This window comes from Euprymna scolopes, chromosome 14 (genome assembly GCF_053919585.1).
Source record: "Euprymna scolopes isolate OS-2025 chromosome 14, ASM5391958v1, whole genome shotgun sequence".
Classification (NCBI taxonomy): domain Eukaryota; kingdom Metazoa; phylum Mollusca; class Cephalopoda; order Sepiida; family Sepiolidae; genus Euprymna; species Euprymna scolopes.
The window spans coordinates 681,005-695,428 of record NC_136495.1 but is presented as its reverse complement, the minus strand read 5'-3'; the positions used below and the strand labels follow the sequence as shown (position 1 = coordinate 695,428).

Here is a 14,424-nt window from a genome sequence, read left to right as displayed (position 1 = left end):
TTATATGAAATATTTTAGATATTTGTGCGAGGCGGGGGTCATCTTAGGTGAGTTTTTGTTAGTACTTAGGTTAACCGAATTAAACCGTATTTTGCAAAACTAAACCTGAAACTTAAGTTATAATAAATCGGTTCAGAGTTTTAAAATACGTTTTGTTGATAAAAGAAGAAATACCTATAATATAAATCTCACCTGTCTGTTTAAATATATGTATGTATGTATGTATGTATGTATGTATGCATGTATGTATGTATTATGTGTGTGTATGTATCGCAAAAACTTTCGACAGAGGCGAAGGATTTTCACGATATTGATATCGTCTTGAAGCTCAACCCTTATCGAAAATTTGGCTAAAAACATTAATTCTTCCGCCCTCAACTGGGTACTTTTTGTATAGGAGGAGTCGCTTTTTACGCCAATATTTTTGAAAGTCATCCCCTCTTTTCGATTGACTAGCCTTAATTAAAAGATTCGTAATTTCTGGTTTAGCAATGGGCGCAACAGCAAAGACATCACATTTTTTTCACGGTTATTTTCCTCCTTTGCGTTACGGGTTCGAGCCTGCCTGGCTGCCTGTCTGCCTTCCTGGCTACTACTACTACTACTACTTTTTTTTTACACACCTCCAAATATCCGGGCAACGCTGGGCACTCCGGCTAGTAGATTTATTAATCATAACATGTGATTGTTACAAGGAACATAACCGATTTTTTTTTTCAATATTACAAACGAAACCGGTGGTTTATAAATATGGCTGTGATGGAATATTATTTGTTTTAGCCATATGTACTGGTGTTGTAAAAATGAAAGTGATAATTCATTGTCTCTGAAAACATAAACGCTACTGATTAATGATTATTGTTGGATTTTTAAAAATGGAGTAGAACTACCGACAGTAATATTTGTATTTAAAAATATTGTAAATATTAAAACAGTTTTACATTCTTATCTGTAAAAGATATTAACAGCTTCTCCTGGAAGTTTTAATATTTTTGTTGCGAAAACAGTGTATTAAACAAAGATAATTTTTTTCGTGATACTTTTGATAAACATTTTAATGTAAATAATTTACATGACTTAAATAGGAACTTATCAGAACTGGTCATTGTTTTTGCTGATCGTTTGTGTTGTTTATTTTGTTCAAAGAAGAAAAATCAATGAATGAAGTAAACTTAGATAAAATTGTATATTCTCTCATAAGGAATACAAATAAACATGTATTTACATTTGATGTTTATAAATGCTAACGTTGAAAGGATTTGTTTTTAATATTATGTCCCCCACCCCCGTCCGTATAAGAGACATCTCTAAAATTAAGTAATTTAATTTTGTTTGGATTGATTGTTATATTATAAAAGAGGTATGGAAGATAAAAGAAGGAAATTAAAACTAAGACGCGGAAATTTTCACGTTGATCGCGAGTAAATTAAAAGCCAAAAGATATTTAGATTAGATGTAATATTATAAACTCCTAAAAAAAGTAATAAATAAGTTATGTATAGTTGTAATAAAGTCGTTTTTGTTAATTATGTATATTGTTTCATTGTTTTATTTCATAAAGTACGATTTAGTACAGAATCCTTATGATGGATTTGTTATTGGTTTTACAAAAGAATGACAGTATTTTTTGCGGGAGTATAAATTACGCCACGCGCGAATAGCATAATTAAATGATTTTTTTTTTGTATTTCATAGAAGTGTTTATAAAATAATTAAGAGAAATAGAAATTCTAAATATTTACTTATTAACTTGATTGCTTGTTATATGAAAGCGTCGAATATGCGTTCGTTTGAAATGAATGCCATATTACAAAACTTATAATTATCACGCAGCCAGTATTAAATTTTAGTACTGGAATTATAAAATATAGCAATAATAATAATTTAGCGTTGTAATTGGTTTAGTTATGTAAAATATTGATCCGATGTTTAAGTGTTGATAAGTTATTAGATTTTAATAGGGAGGGAAAATTGTGTCTACTCGCTATTTCAAGGGAGATTTGGGGAAAGTAATAAATTCTGAATAAATGTAATAATTTTTGCAACAAATAAAATGCAAAAATATTTTCTTGAAACACGTTGTATAAAGTGTGGAGTGTGTTGATTAAAAACGATATGCAGATGAAGTTTTAGTTATTTGCTTATAATTTCTGAATTTAGCAGAAAACGAATCGATATCATTTTATTATATACATAGAATACTTTATAATATTTTATAAGTATATACATGAAATATATAGCAGATATAAATCTGATTTTCTCTGGCTTAATGGGTTTTTTACTTTAAATTATAACCACCAATAAAATACTGTCTACAAATATACGCAGGAATAATTATAATATAGTTTTAAGAATTATCTCAATAATATTTTAAAGGCTACTTTAAAATTTCAATGATTGTATGTTATTATTTCAACAACGATGAAGGTATATCGAAACAATCTATTAAACTCTTAAGCGTTCATATTAATTGTTTAACTCTAGAGTGTCTCCTATATAAGCTTTAAAGCAATTTGTTGAACTTTGTATTATGCCGATAAGTCTCCTCTTATAGAATTGAATTTATTCTCTTCTTCTAACTCACCAAGTTATATATATGTGTGTGTGTGTGTGTGTGTGTGCGATAAGTTTTGAAAAAAAAAATATATATATATATATATATATATATATAGGGCAAGGGTAATTTGACCTCTAATTTATCTGTCTCCTTATACTTGTTGTGGTGATCAGGTTTCTTTGTTCAAGTCTGAGTATACCTCACCATTTTATTTGATTTTTCTTATTAATGAGTTCAATATACGATAAAAAAAGATGAAACCATTTAAAATAGCTGCAAATATTTTTTTCGTTTTCATATTTTAAAGTAAACATCAATCAGAGATAACTTTACCCTCCGGGTGTCCATCTAGCATATCTATATATATATATAAATATCAATTTGGTTCGTTACAAAAGAATAAAACCATATTTCTACGTTACCAATTTATTTGAAATTTTCAGACAACCCATCTTTAGAGTCGAAGTATGTTTTTATGTTATTAAAATAAATTTACCTCACGAATTGTTAAAATATTAAATAAAATAAATATATTTTTAACCGTTACTGCGAATCTGTTCTGTTGATAAAACTGAACTTCCGGTTCGATTCATTTCACAGCCACGAATTGACGAAAGATTTCATTTTCTGTTAACTCGATAAGTAAAAAAAAAACAAAAAAAACATAATTCATTTGTTTATCTTCCAAATTTTTTAATTTACACATCTTTTCTTTATTATATAAGGTCAAAAAAAAAGGTTTGTCGGTTGCTATGCTAAAACAAAGTTTTTTGTTTTTTTATTTTTCTAATTTCAAAATATGTTGCACCATTATTGTGATATTTAATTTGCAGTATATTTCAATTTAACTTTTATTATAAAAAGTTTGAGTTTATGATTTGTTTCCTGCAAAAAAAATACCCTCTCTGAAAAAAAAACAGGCAAAACTAGCTGATAAAATATGTAAGCCTTCTGGGGAGCTAACCGCTTCAATATAATTCCAGAAACATATAGTGAGAAAACACGGAACATTTTATATATTGAATATACTATATTTATAATTTTTTTTATTGTAGGATTCTCCTGATCTCGCGTTTTTTTTTTTTTTTAATCTCAGTTGACAACATTGCATCACTAAAAAAAACACTACAGGCTTAATGTAAACAGAATGTGTTTACAATATCGGTAAATTTTCAATGGGTTTAATTACATGATTATTGATAATGTACCTATTTACTATGCCTCCCCACGGGACAGAGTTAGACACCAGGGTCGTTTTTTAACGTGGAGAAAAGGTACAAAAATAAAAATTGTCTCAGTCGTGAAGGATTTCTCCTCCACCGAAAGAGAACAAGAAAATGAAGTGCAGCATCTGAAGAAAGATACTACACTTTGATCTTGACCAAAAGGCTATTATTATGAGTATATAATGATTATTGATAATGTAACCATGTGATTGAAATTTAATTTAAATTAACCACACGTGGTCGCAAAATGAATGCCGACGCTCAAAGTGTATACACATTTTGACTCCTCCCTTTACTTAAAAATCCACCAAAAATCAGGAAATTAACGGATTTTAATGAAAATTGCAGTATTTTTCAAATAATTATCGCAGAATATAGTGAACTAATTATTTTTACTTAACTCTTAGTGAAAATCTTTTATTTTGTTTAAACAAAAAATACCTTTACTAAAGTTATGGTTTTCAGTAGTAAATAAAAAACGCAAGAATTTATTTTTGCTTTTTTTTAAAGCATCGTAATTTGTAACAATAAAACATAATTTTTACAGTAAGATTACGAAAAAAAGCCCCTAAAGTCCGTATTAATGAATTCGATATAACCCGAAGAAAAATGAATTCTCGCATACTATTCAGGAAATTAAAGATTCAATTAGATTCCTATTTCAGTCACCTAAATTATTTAGGGTGAAATGAGTTTAGGAATTTATAGCCAAACCTAAATATTTTTTTTTGGTAAATATCCAGATACGCTACTACAGAACACCGACCACTCTAATTTGATTTGTTTTGGGAGGGGGGATGTGATGTTGGGGGCGCGCGCGCCCCAACATCACATCCGCCCCCCCCGCTCGCGCCCCCAATGTACAAGGTAAAATCTTCGTAAAATGTTAAATAGTGTTCTAATTGGTAAATGTCGGTGCGTTACTTACGGAAAATTTGAAAATTCTATGTTCCAGGTAAAAACAAAAAACAGATAAATTAACCCCCCCTACTCCAACTTGGTGTGCTTTCCTTTTCTTATTTCATTTCTTTTTCAGCTAATTTTAAATTTTCCACCCAAAAAGCGCTATAATGTATTTTTAAAAATTAGAAAATTCTATGTCCTGGGAAAAAAAATCCCCTCCCCCCCCAACGTAGTTTGCTTGGTGAAGCCATCGTTTATGCTACAGCGTGCATGCGCGTAGCATAAACGGAAGCTGCAAAATGGTGGAAAGAAGTTCGTGGGTTCAGGGGTAAATACCATGCAAACGGTAAATTTGCCCCAAGTTTGACTATCAGATTCGTTATCAGCGACCTCAATTACCTGAAAAAAAAACAAATTAGAGTGGTCGGTGTTCTGTAGTAGCGTATCTGGATATTTACCTTTTTTTCTTGCTTAAAAAAAATAGCATTAATACAGTAAGTTAGGTAAAATTTGCATAGAATGCTCTGCTTTACGGTTGTAAAAATAGAACGGAAATTTGAATTTCGTTCCCTTTTAAATTCGGTACATTTTTACATTACGTCCAACTCATCGTTCACATTCGACACGTCAACTTTATAGCTTTTCTGGTATTCTGGCAAGGTTAAGGGTGTCTATTCTGAAAGCCGTTTTTAACATGGGTAGATTGGTAGGTGTGTAAGAAATTTCGTGAAAAATAGTGAATAATTCCACCCCGTCTTTCCAAGCTTATAACTCCTCGAAAAATGTAACTCAAGCCCTAATTTTTTTCCAATTAAAGGAGCAAGGACCAAGGTTTCATTTAAAAAAAAACAAAAAAAAACATGTTTTTAAAAAAGAAAGGTTTTAACTTCGGACTTTACAGGTAAATTTCTAAAAATAACTACTTTTTTTGTTTTAAATTTGAATATATTATTTATTGACCTTTTCTCTTCAATTTGTGATATATAACACTTTGGTGAATAAATTATTTACTTTTTAATAGACATATCAAAATGGGAGGCGTGAATTATTCTACCCCTGTCTTTCCAAGCTTATAACTACTCGAAAAATGTAATTCAAGCCCTAATTTTTTTTCAATTAAAGGAGCAAGGACCAAGGTTTGATAAAAAAAAACAAAAGAAAAAAACAAACAACGTGGTTTAATAAAACAGGTTTTAAACTTCGAACTTTACAGGTAAATTTCTAAAAAACACTACTTTTTTGTTTTAAATTTGAATATATTACTTATTGACCTTTTCTCTTCAATTTGTGATATATAAAACTTTGGTGTGTAAATTAATTATTTACTTTTTACTAGACACTTGAAAATGGGGGGGCGTGAATTAAAAAAAAACGTTTGTCTAAAATATTATATTCGGTTTATTGGAAAGAGCATAAAATTTCGCATTGACCCTGAAAATCTCGTAAAAATAGATTCAATAGAAAAATTTTGATAGATTTTTAAAGTTTAAAAATTGAAAAATATTGAGTTCGTAAAATTCATTACTGTTTTTTAAAAAATAAAAAAAAATATTTCTATTACTTTTAAAACAACTTTAATTGTTTATTTTGGAAGTATAATCCATAAAGAAAATAAACAACCCACTTTTAAAAGAGAAATTACGAGATTTTTATATTTTATTCGCAGTTTCGTGATAGGGGTGTAAAAAATCCCTACAAAAATTCTGATACATCTACTAGATTGGAGTGTTTATTCATTGTAAATGTACCCGACAACCTATAAATGGCGACATTTCCAATGTGAATGATAAGCTGGACTTATGTAAAAAATAACAAAAAGATATACCAAACTGACTTTTTCGTTTAAAAATGGAATTATTTCCCTTTCGTTATTAACTTTTTTTTTTAATTTTTTTTTTAATAAATATTTTGTGTTTTATATACATAAAGTACAATTGTTGAATGTTACTGTTTTGATTATATTCGTTTGAAGAGGGGCACAATTAAAAAATTAAGAAAGATTAAAACGAAGCGAAATTTAAGTTTCCGTTCCATTTTTACAACAACCGTAAAACAGTGCATACTCAGCAAGTTTTATCGTAATTTATAAGCATATTGAAACACTGAATCAACATTTTATTTATTTTTTTGCATAATTAATGATGGAAGTATTTTTCTGTTTATTTTCTTAACATCTGTTAAAAAAATAAATAATTTGTACATTCTCTTGAAAAAAAGAATCAAACTTTTCTCTACTTTCACATGTGTTCCATTTTAACAAACTGAGCCACAGCAACACGTGGCCGGGTACAGCTAGTATATATATATATATATATATATATATATATATATATATATATATATATATATATACTAACAGCTAGACCCTACGCTGTCCAGGATTGAATGATGATCAACGAATGTTTCACACTCCCATAGTTTTATTGTTATTGCAATCGGTGAAATCGACCGTTTTGAATTAATAGATGATTGCCTGGACCCTCACAGTGTACCGGCGGGAGGATTCACACGTCCCTTCTCCCGCAGTGAGTTAATCCACAATACAATGTAAAATACATTGCACCGTAGATAATATAGTGTTATTTTTATGAAATTTTATATGAATAATGCCTTTATTAAAAGTTTATAACGCAAAAGTCAAATATCATGGTTCAATTGTGCATAAAACAGAAACATTCATTTCGAACGCTTCCCTGTCCTATTAAGGAACAAGCTGTTGATTTTATGAAAATTTTGTTTACATAATTCCTTGAATTAATTTTAAACGTACAAAAGTCAAATATCATTGTGCAATTGTGTTTTAAAAAGAAATGTTTATTTCGACCGTGCCTATGCAAAATATTCTTGTAAAAATCGGCCCAGAGATGCACACACAATGTTTCTTTTTAAACAATGGTAGATATAGGTATATAGGAAACATTAAAAATTATATTAAAATTTATTTTGATCTGATTTTGATATTTATTAAATCCTAAAACGGCGTATAACATTATTGATCGTCGATACTGAAGCACATTTCCATCCTTTTACAATCAAATTAAGGTGTTTTTATTATATCGAGTGAAGAGTGCGTATTGCTTTAATTAAGTATACTGGATTTTAGAACTGTTTTTACTGTCAACATTGTTGATTTAAAGAATTTTCTGTGTTTCACTTCGTAAAATTATTAAAGTGATCATTGAAGGATGTATCACTAACAATATCTATTCTCCGATTTTAATGCGATTCATTCATCGTTCAAAAACCAATAATGATGATGGTTTTCAAAATGTGAACAAATACCAAAAAAAAAACAATTTCCAAACTCAAAGCTTTAGATAACACAGTTGTCACCATTTATATATTCTATTGATTACATTTTAATGGTTTAACTTCTTTAGATTATTTAAAAAATCCTCCAAATGTGTCTGAAAATCATGCACCCTTACCCAGTAGGTAAAGCCAGTTATTTTTGTTGCAAATAACGGTATGTGTGTATATAAAGGTAGGTTTATATAACCTATAAATATATAACCCTTTTCTTTCAAGAAACGTCTATGTGTGTCGTAGCGTCACTATTAAACTGAACACTCTAATATAGTTATCCTATCTTTCTCTATGCTTCAATCTTTTTTCATCTAAATCTACTTTTTTCGTACAGTCCTTTGTCACATGTTACATGCTCCCCATAAAACATTATTTACACCTTCTAAAAGTGAATTGCATATTATTACGACTTTCCAATGCTAACAAAACCATGCGTATTATTTTGATTCTTGGGACTCTGGTACTCATATTGAGTATTCTACTCACTTTTCGGTCGATATAACCTCCGACCTTCCTAAGATGTGTCTTGTTGAACTTTGGAATATTACTATCGAACTCGAGCATGTTGAATAGACCTCTTTGTTATATTCACGGGGATAGCATCCCCACGTTTCGTCAGCAATGACTAATTTACGTAGAAGAATATTTATGTTTAATAGTCAGACTGATAAATTCTTCACCAATTAAGACACTCCCCAGTGCGACATTTAATGTCTATACAGCAAATCTTAGTAGCATATGTATTAATATTTATACATATAAGTGTACGCATTTGTGTCACTACATCTAATATTAGCAGTATATGCATTTTTTAAGGAAATTCTTCAATAAGTACTATTTTACAAGGCTCGGATGTCCTTGAGGATAAGGGTTAATGTGTGTACAGTAGTCAATGGGACAATATCTTAGTAATCGTTAGTTGTGGAAATTTGGTAAATCGGATTACTTAAGGGGACGGTTCATTAAGAACTTGTTCACGTTGGGCTTGAAGACGACCAAATTGTAGTCAGCTGGAAGCAGGGAAACGGGAGAAAGTTCTGCAGACGTGCGGTTCTAAGAAGGAAGCTCTATTCATGGAATCTACATTTAGAGTTAGGCACAGATAAAGAGTAGGGAAAATTAATGATAGTGGTTTAAGTTAGACGAGTGTTTTTCGTGAACGTTTGACAAGGGGAGACCATAGATTGGAGCTCAGACGAGCATTTGCCATGAAAATAAAGATCGAATAGAGACAGGCTCGCAAGATTTCTTCTGTAGCAATGAGGTTGCAGGAAAGAGAAAAGGGCATCTCCTACTAGGCTATGAAGTCTATTTTGAACCCTGTCAAGGCAGGATAAGACAGTGCCTGCCTAGATTATTTCAAAGTTTATCTTTAGCGATGAAAGTATAAATAGTTTAAAATATGATGTAAATTTGGATAATGCTTCCGGTTTCAGAAGAATAGTTTAACCAGTAAGTTATTACCAAAGGTAAAATAGAAAGGTGAAAACAATCAGATGTTTGGTATGCAGCATCCTCTGTTCAATACCATATGGGTGACTAGTGGTAGAAATTTTCAGGTTTGTATCTGAAGGCGCGTTTAACTCACTAGGGGAGATGCACCTCTGAATCAAGACGAAAAGCAACGGGGAGCTACAGTCTTTACTTGTCTTCCCGAGATTATAATAGCTCTTCAATTTGGAGAGCCGTGGTTGTCGACGCTGTTAAAAAAAGCAGGGCCGCCGCCGCCGCCGATGATGATGATGATGATGATGATGATGATCCTCTACATGTGATTAAATATGAGAATATAACCCTTCAGAAATATATGCCGCATTCCGGACACCACCTTATTTATCTCTCCTCATTACTTGTGTTGAAGATTTTAGAAAGAAAAATATGAACACATGCATTGGAATTCACTTTATCCGTTTAGATATTTTATGAGGTTGAAGAAAACATACATTATGTGTTCGCTACCGGTATTAAGTAATTTTTCTCTAATCTCACACCATGCCTCTTCGCAGAGGCTGCATGTCATCCTAATATACAATGTAGTTCCCAAACGAATAGTTCATATCAGTTTTGGATTCATTAGTTTCTCCTCACATATTTTATTTCATCAACGCTTTAAATTTTTAGAATAGCTATAAATGTATACATGTATACACTTATATTTTAACATCGTTTAAATAGTAATGTAGTTACTACATCAACGTTTCTTTTTTTCTGTCAAACTTAACAACAAAACACTGTTCATATCATGTATTTGTGTAGATATGTGATTCAGCTTGTACAAAAATGACGGGGAGTATTTTTTATTTTATTTGTCTGATGTAAACCCAAAAAGAGCCACACGCTAGAAACAGATTTTATTAAAATACAAAGGAGATGATAATTTGGATTATTCGAAGTACAGGTCTTGGATGTTATTATAATGATGTTTCTGTTGAGGTAATATCTTATCTTTCCAGAGTGTACCTTATCGAACTCAAGAATCATTCTGTCGAATTTGGGAATCTCTAGAAAATTTCGAACGGCGCCCTTTTATTTAATACATCGTCATAGATTACTCTTATTCCATCAGAGATGTCCCTGCAAAAATCTAAAATATGTAATTGCTTTTTTAGTATCACCCGAACTGAGTACTAATAATTCAACCATTAGAAGACTGTGACGAAAAACTGATTACTATTTGGCAATTGAATTTCTAAAGTTAAGGCTTCGCATGTGTTTTCTCTTTTACCAACATATCTTTTATGATATGTTTATATCTATCTATCTATATATCTATAAAAGTGAACATATCTGTGTCTGTGTCTGTGTGTCTGTGTACATTTCCCTGCGCAATAACTCTGTCAATTTTAAGTCTACAGACTCGAAATTTTATGTACAGAGTATTGAGATTTGGGAAAATCTCTTGTGATCGGTTTTCGGCCAGAAATTTGGCTGTTAAGGGGTCAAAGTTCAACGATTTGACCTTTGAGAACTCTACCAAACTCCTCCGACAATTTTTGGTCTAAACACTTGAAATTTTAGATATAGATTCCTTGGACATGGATCTAACTTATTAACTTGATTTGAGTTCAAAACAATAAATGTCAAGGGGTCATAATAGGGGTCAAAGTTTTTAAAAAATTGACCTCTGCGGTCTCTATCAAATTACTCAGTCAATTTTTTGTCTAAATATTTGAAATTTTACATAAAGGGTATTCAGAGATAGGGCAGGCTTTTTTTATCGGTTTGGGTCGAAAATTTTTAGTTACCAATATATAAAATATGTATGTATGTTTTTTTTTTCGCCGATATTTTTGAAAGTTATCCTCTCCTTTCGATTGTCTAGTCTTAGTTTAAGCATAAGTCACTCCCGGTTTGGCAGTAGTCGTAACAGCAAAGACGCCAGGGGTTTCCCCCGTTCTTTTCCGCCTTCGTGGTACGGGTTCGAGCCTGCCTTCCTACTACCACCTTTTTTTTTTTTTTTGCTCAACATACACATCCAAACATCCGGGCAACGCCGGGCTGAAATGCTAGTCTATCTGTATATCTATAAAAGTAAAATTGTCTGTGTGTGTATCTGTGTATGTCCATTTCCCTACCAAACTATTCTGTCAACTTTCAGTCTACAGACTCGAGATTTGATATAAGTGGGTTTGAGATTTGGTAAAAATTATTTAATCGGTTTTGGGCCAGAAATTGTATTTGTAATGAATTATTTCAACTTTTGTTTGTTCATTTTCATTAAATATAAATGTACAGAAAATGACGGAAAGAAATAAAGAGAAACGAACGAACGAAAACGTGTTACGAAAGCTAAAACTATATACTAATATAGAGCGAGACTAGAGCTGGTTCACAAGATACAGTGAGAGTACATAAAAGCGACCAATAGTATAATATGGATCCTTTTTGAGTTATTAGCAAATTTACGTCTAAGAAGAATATTTAACATAGTAACCTCTCAAACGTAACATAATTACAAAATAACGAACAATTAATCTGTATTTTGAGCAATAATGGTGTATGATTACAAAAATAAATGTTGATTTATTTACATCATATATACATATATATATATATGTATATATATATATATATATATATATATATATATATATATATATATAGTTTGTGTTATATATTAAGAAAATAAATGAAAAATTATAAAAGTGAGGCAATTTTCATATACTAATAAAACATATTTTATTGTAAACAAAGAAGTATGAAGGCAATATTAATAAAATTTTGCATATATATATGTGTGTGTGTGTGTGTGTGTGTGTGTGTGTGTGTGTGTGTGTGTGTGTGTGTGTGTGTGTGTAACAAATAAATGACAAAGATCTATATTACAAATTTAAAAATGGGGATCATCTTACAATTTATTCCTTTAAGTACGTAAACATGCACAATTCTTAGTAACGCAAAATCATTTATTTAATTATTATATCGATTAATGAATGAAAAATTTTGAAATTATGCATGTCAACGTACTTAAAAAAATAAATTGTAAGATAATCAGCATCCTGAAATTTGGAATATAGACTTTTGTTATTTATTTGTTATCTGCTCTGTAATTACATTGAGCTTCATAACTTAGAATAAATAAACAGTGAAATGTAATTGAAAAAGAAAACATATCTTCAAACAAATATATATACAATTGTAATATCCAAAACTTGTATTCAAATTTTCTACAATCATTTTTATGATATACGATTTCTTTACTTTCATTCAACAATCATTCCACGCACACACGAACCAATATGCATAAATAGGTATACACGCATATTTCGTTTGTGAGTTTTGCTGCGTTGGATATAAACACACAAACACATGTACATACGTAAATATAGATATATAGTCCGTATATTGTTGACAATACCAAAACAATTTCTGAGAGTTTTTTTGCAATAGAATAATTTTCTCATTAAAATTTAAAATTTACAATAGTCCAACATATTCTTATCTCTCTGTCAAAATATTAGTTTAGCATTGTGGCATCTTGGGCTGAATATATATATATATATATATATATATATATATATATATATATATACATATATATATATGTGTGTGTGTGTGTGTGTGTGCATATAAATATATATAAATTTACATTCATATAAATGTTATATGTTTATGTAAATTATATATACATATATATATGTGTGTGTGTGTGTGTGTGTGTGTGTGTGTGTGTGTGTGTGTGTGTGTGTGTGTGTGTGTGTGTGTGCGTGTGTGTGTGCGCGTGTGTCGCCGCAATGTTTCATTTATGTGTCTGTTTTACAAATATTTTAATGGAATGTGATCTGATGAACTCGTTGCAATTGTGCCCCCTCGACGTACATATCCCTGACAAATCCGCTTAGCAACTAAATCACACCCTTCACTAGTAAAGTCCCTTAATACCAGAGAGCTTTTTACTCTAGTAGTTTGTTCCCTCGAACAGCTATACTTTGGAATTCCTTTCCCGCTACCGCTTTCCCTGACTGTACTGACAAGTAGAAGTTTAAATGTAATGTAAACCAACACTTTGTTAATTGTAATCCCTTACTTGCAAGTGGCGATATGTCTTATGGCTGAGCGTAAGTTAAAAAAAAAAAGACTTCGCGTTTCCTGGAATTGAATGAAGATCAACGAATGGTCGGCACTTTCAATAATTTTAGTGTCACTAAATGTAATCAACTATTTTTCAATCAAATCAATTAAGTGCCGACACTAAGAGGGGACATCTCGGTACACCGGGGTGAAGCTTCATTTACCTCCCTGCAGTGACTTTGTCCACAGTACATAAACGTCTACGTTGCACTGTAGACAACCTATTGTGGCTTTTATAGAATTGCTTTTACACAGTGGCTTGAATTAGAGTTTAAAATGCAAATGTCAAGTACCATGGTTCAGTTGTAATCTAAATAGAAACATTCATTTCGAACGCGCCCCAGTCTTATCAAAGAACTTACTATTATTTTTTTTTTACGCCAGTTCAATCTGCTTTTCCAGTTATAAAGCTTCGTAAATACACTTGTGACGTCAGGCTATATAAAAAGTGTTAACTTTTGTCAAAATCGAACTTCCTTCTTTAATCGGATTTTTTCGATTGTCTATTTTCGATACTTATCACAGGCACACCAAACATATTTAAGAGCGCACCCAGACACATAAAGAAAATTTGTGTAAAATTTCAAATACTGCCGGTTCCACCGTTTAGGAGTTCATACGGAACGAACTAACACCCACACACAAAGTGTTTATATATATATATATATATATATATATATATATATATATATATATGTAGAGAGAGAGAGAGAGAGAGAGAGAGAGAGAGAGAAGGATATATGTGGGGGGTGTATGCAGAATTACAAATAAGAGATATATATATATATATATATATATATATATATATATATATATTCACACATATGAGTGTATGCACAGAGAAAAACATGGATATTTTTA

The 14,424-nt window shown here is 30.8% G+C and overlaps 2 protein-coding genes across 4 annotated transcripts in view; one reads left to right on the top strand and one right to left on the bottom strand.

Annotated features, from left to right (window-relative positions):
- Nucleotides 1–14,424, top strand: part of LOC145292838 (thyrotropin-releasing hormone receptor-like) — a 504,617-nt gene that overhangs the window by 389,937 nt on the left and 100,256 nt on the right. The gene's annotated exons all lie outside the window — the stretch shown is intronic.
- Nucleotides 1–14,424, bottom strand: part of LOC145292837 (uncharacterized) — a 212,113-nt gene that overhangs the window by 195,886 nt on the left and 1,803 nt on the right. The window lies entirely within an intron of this gene.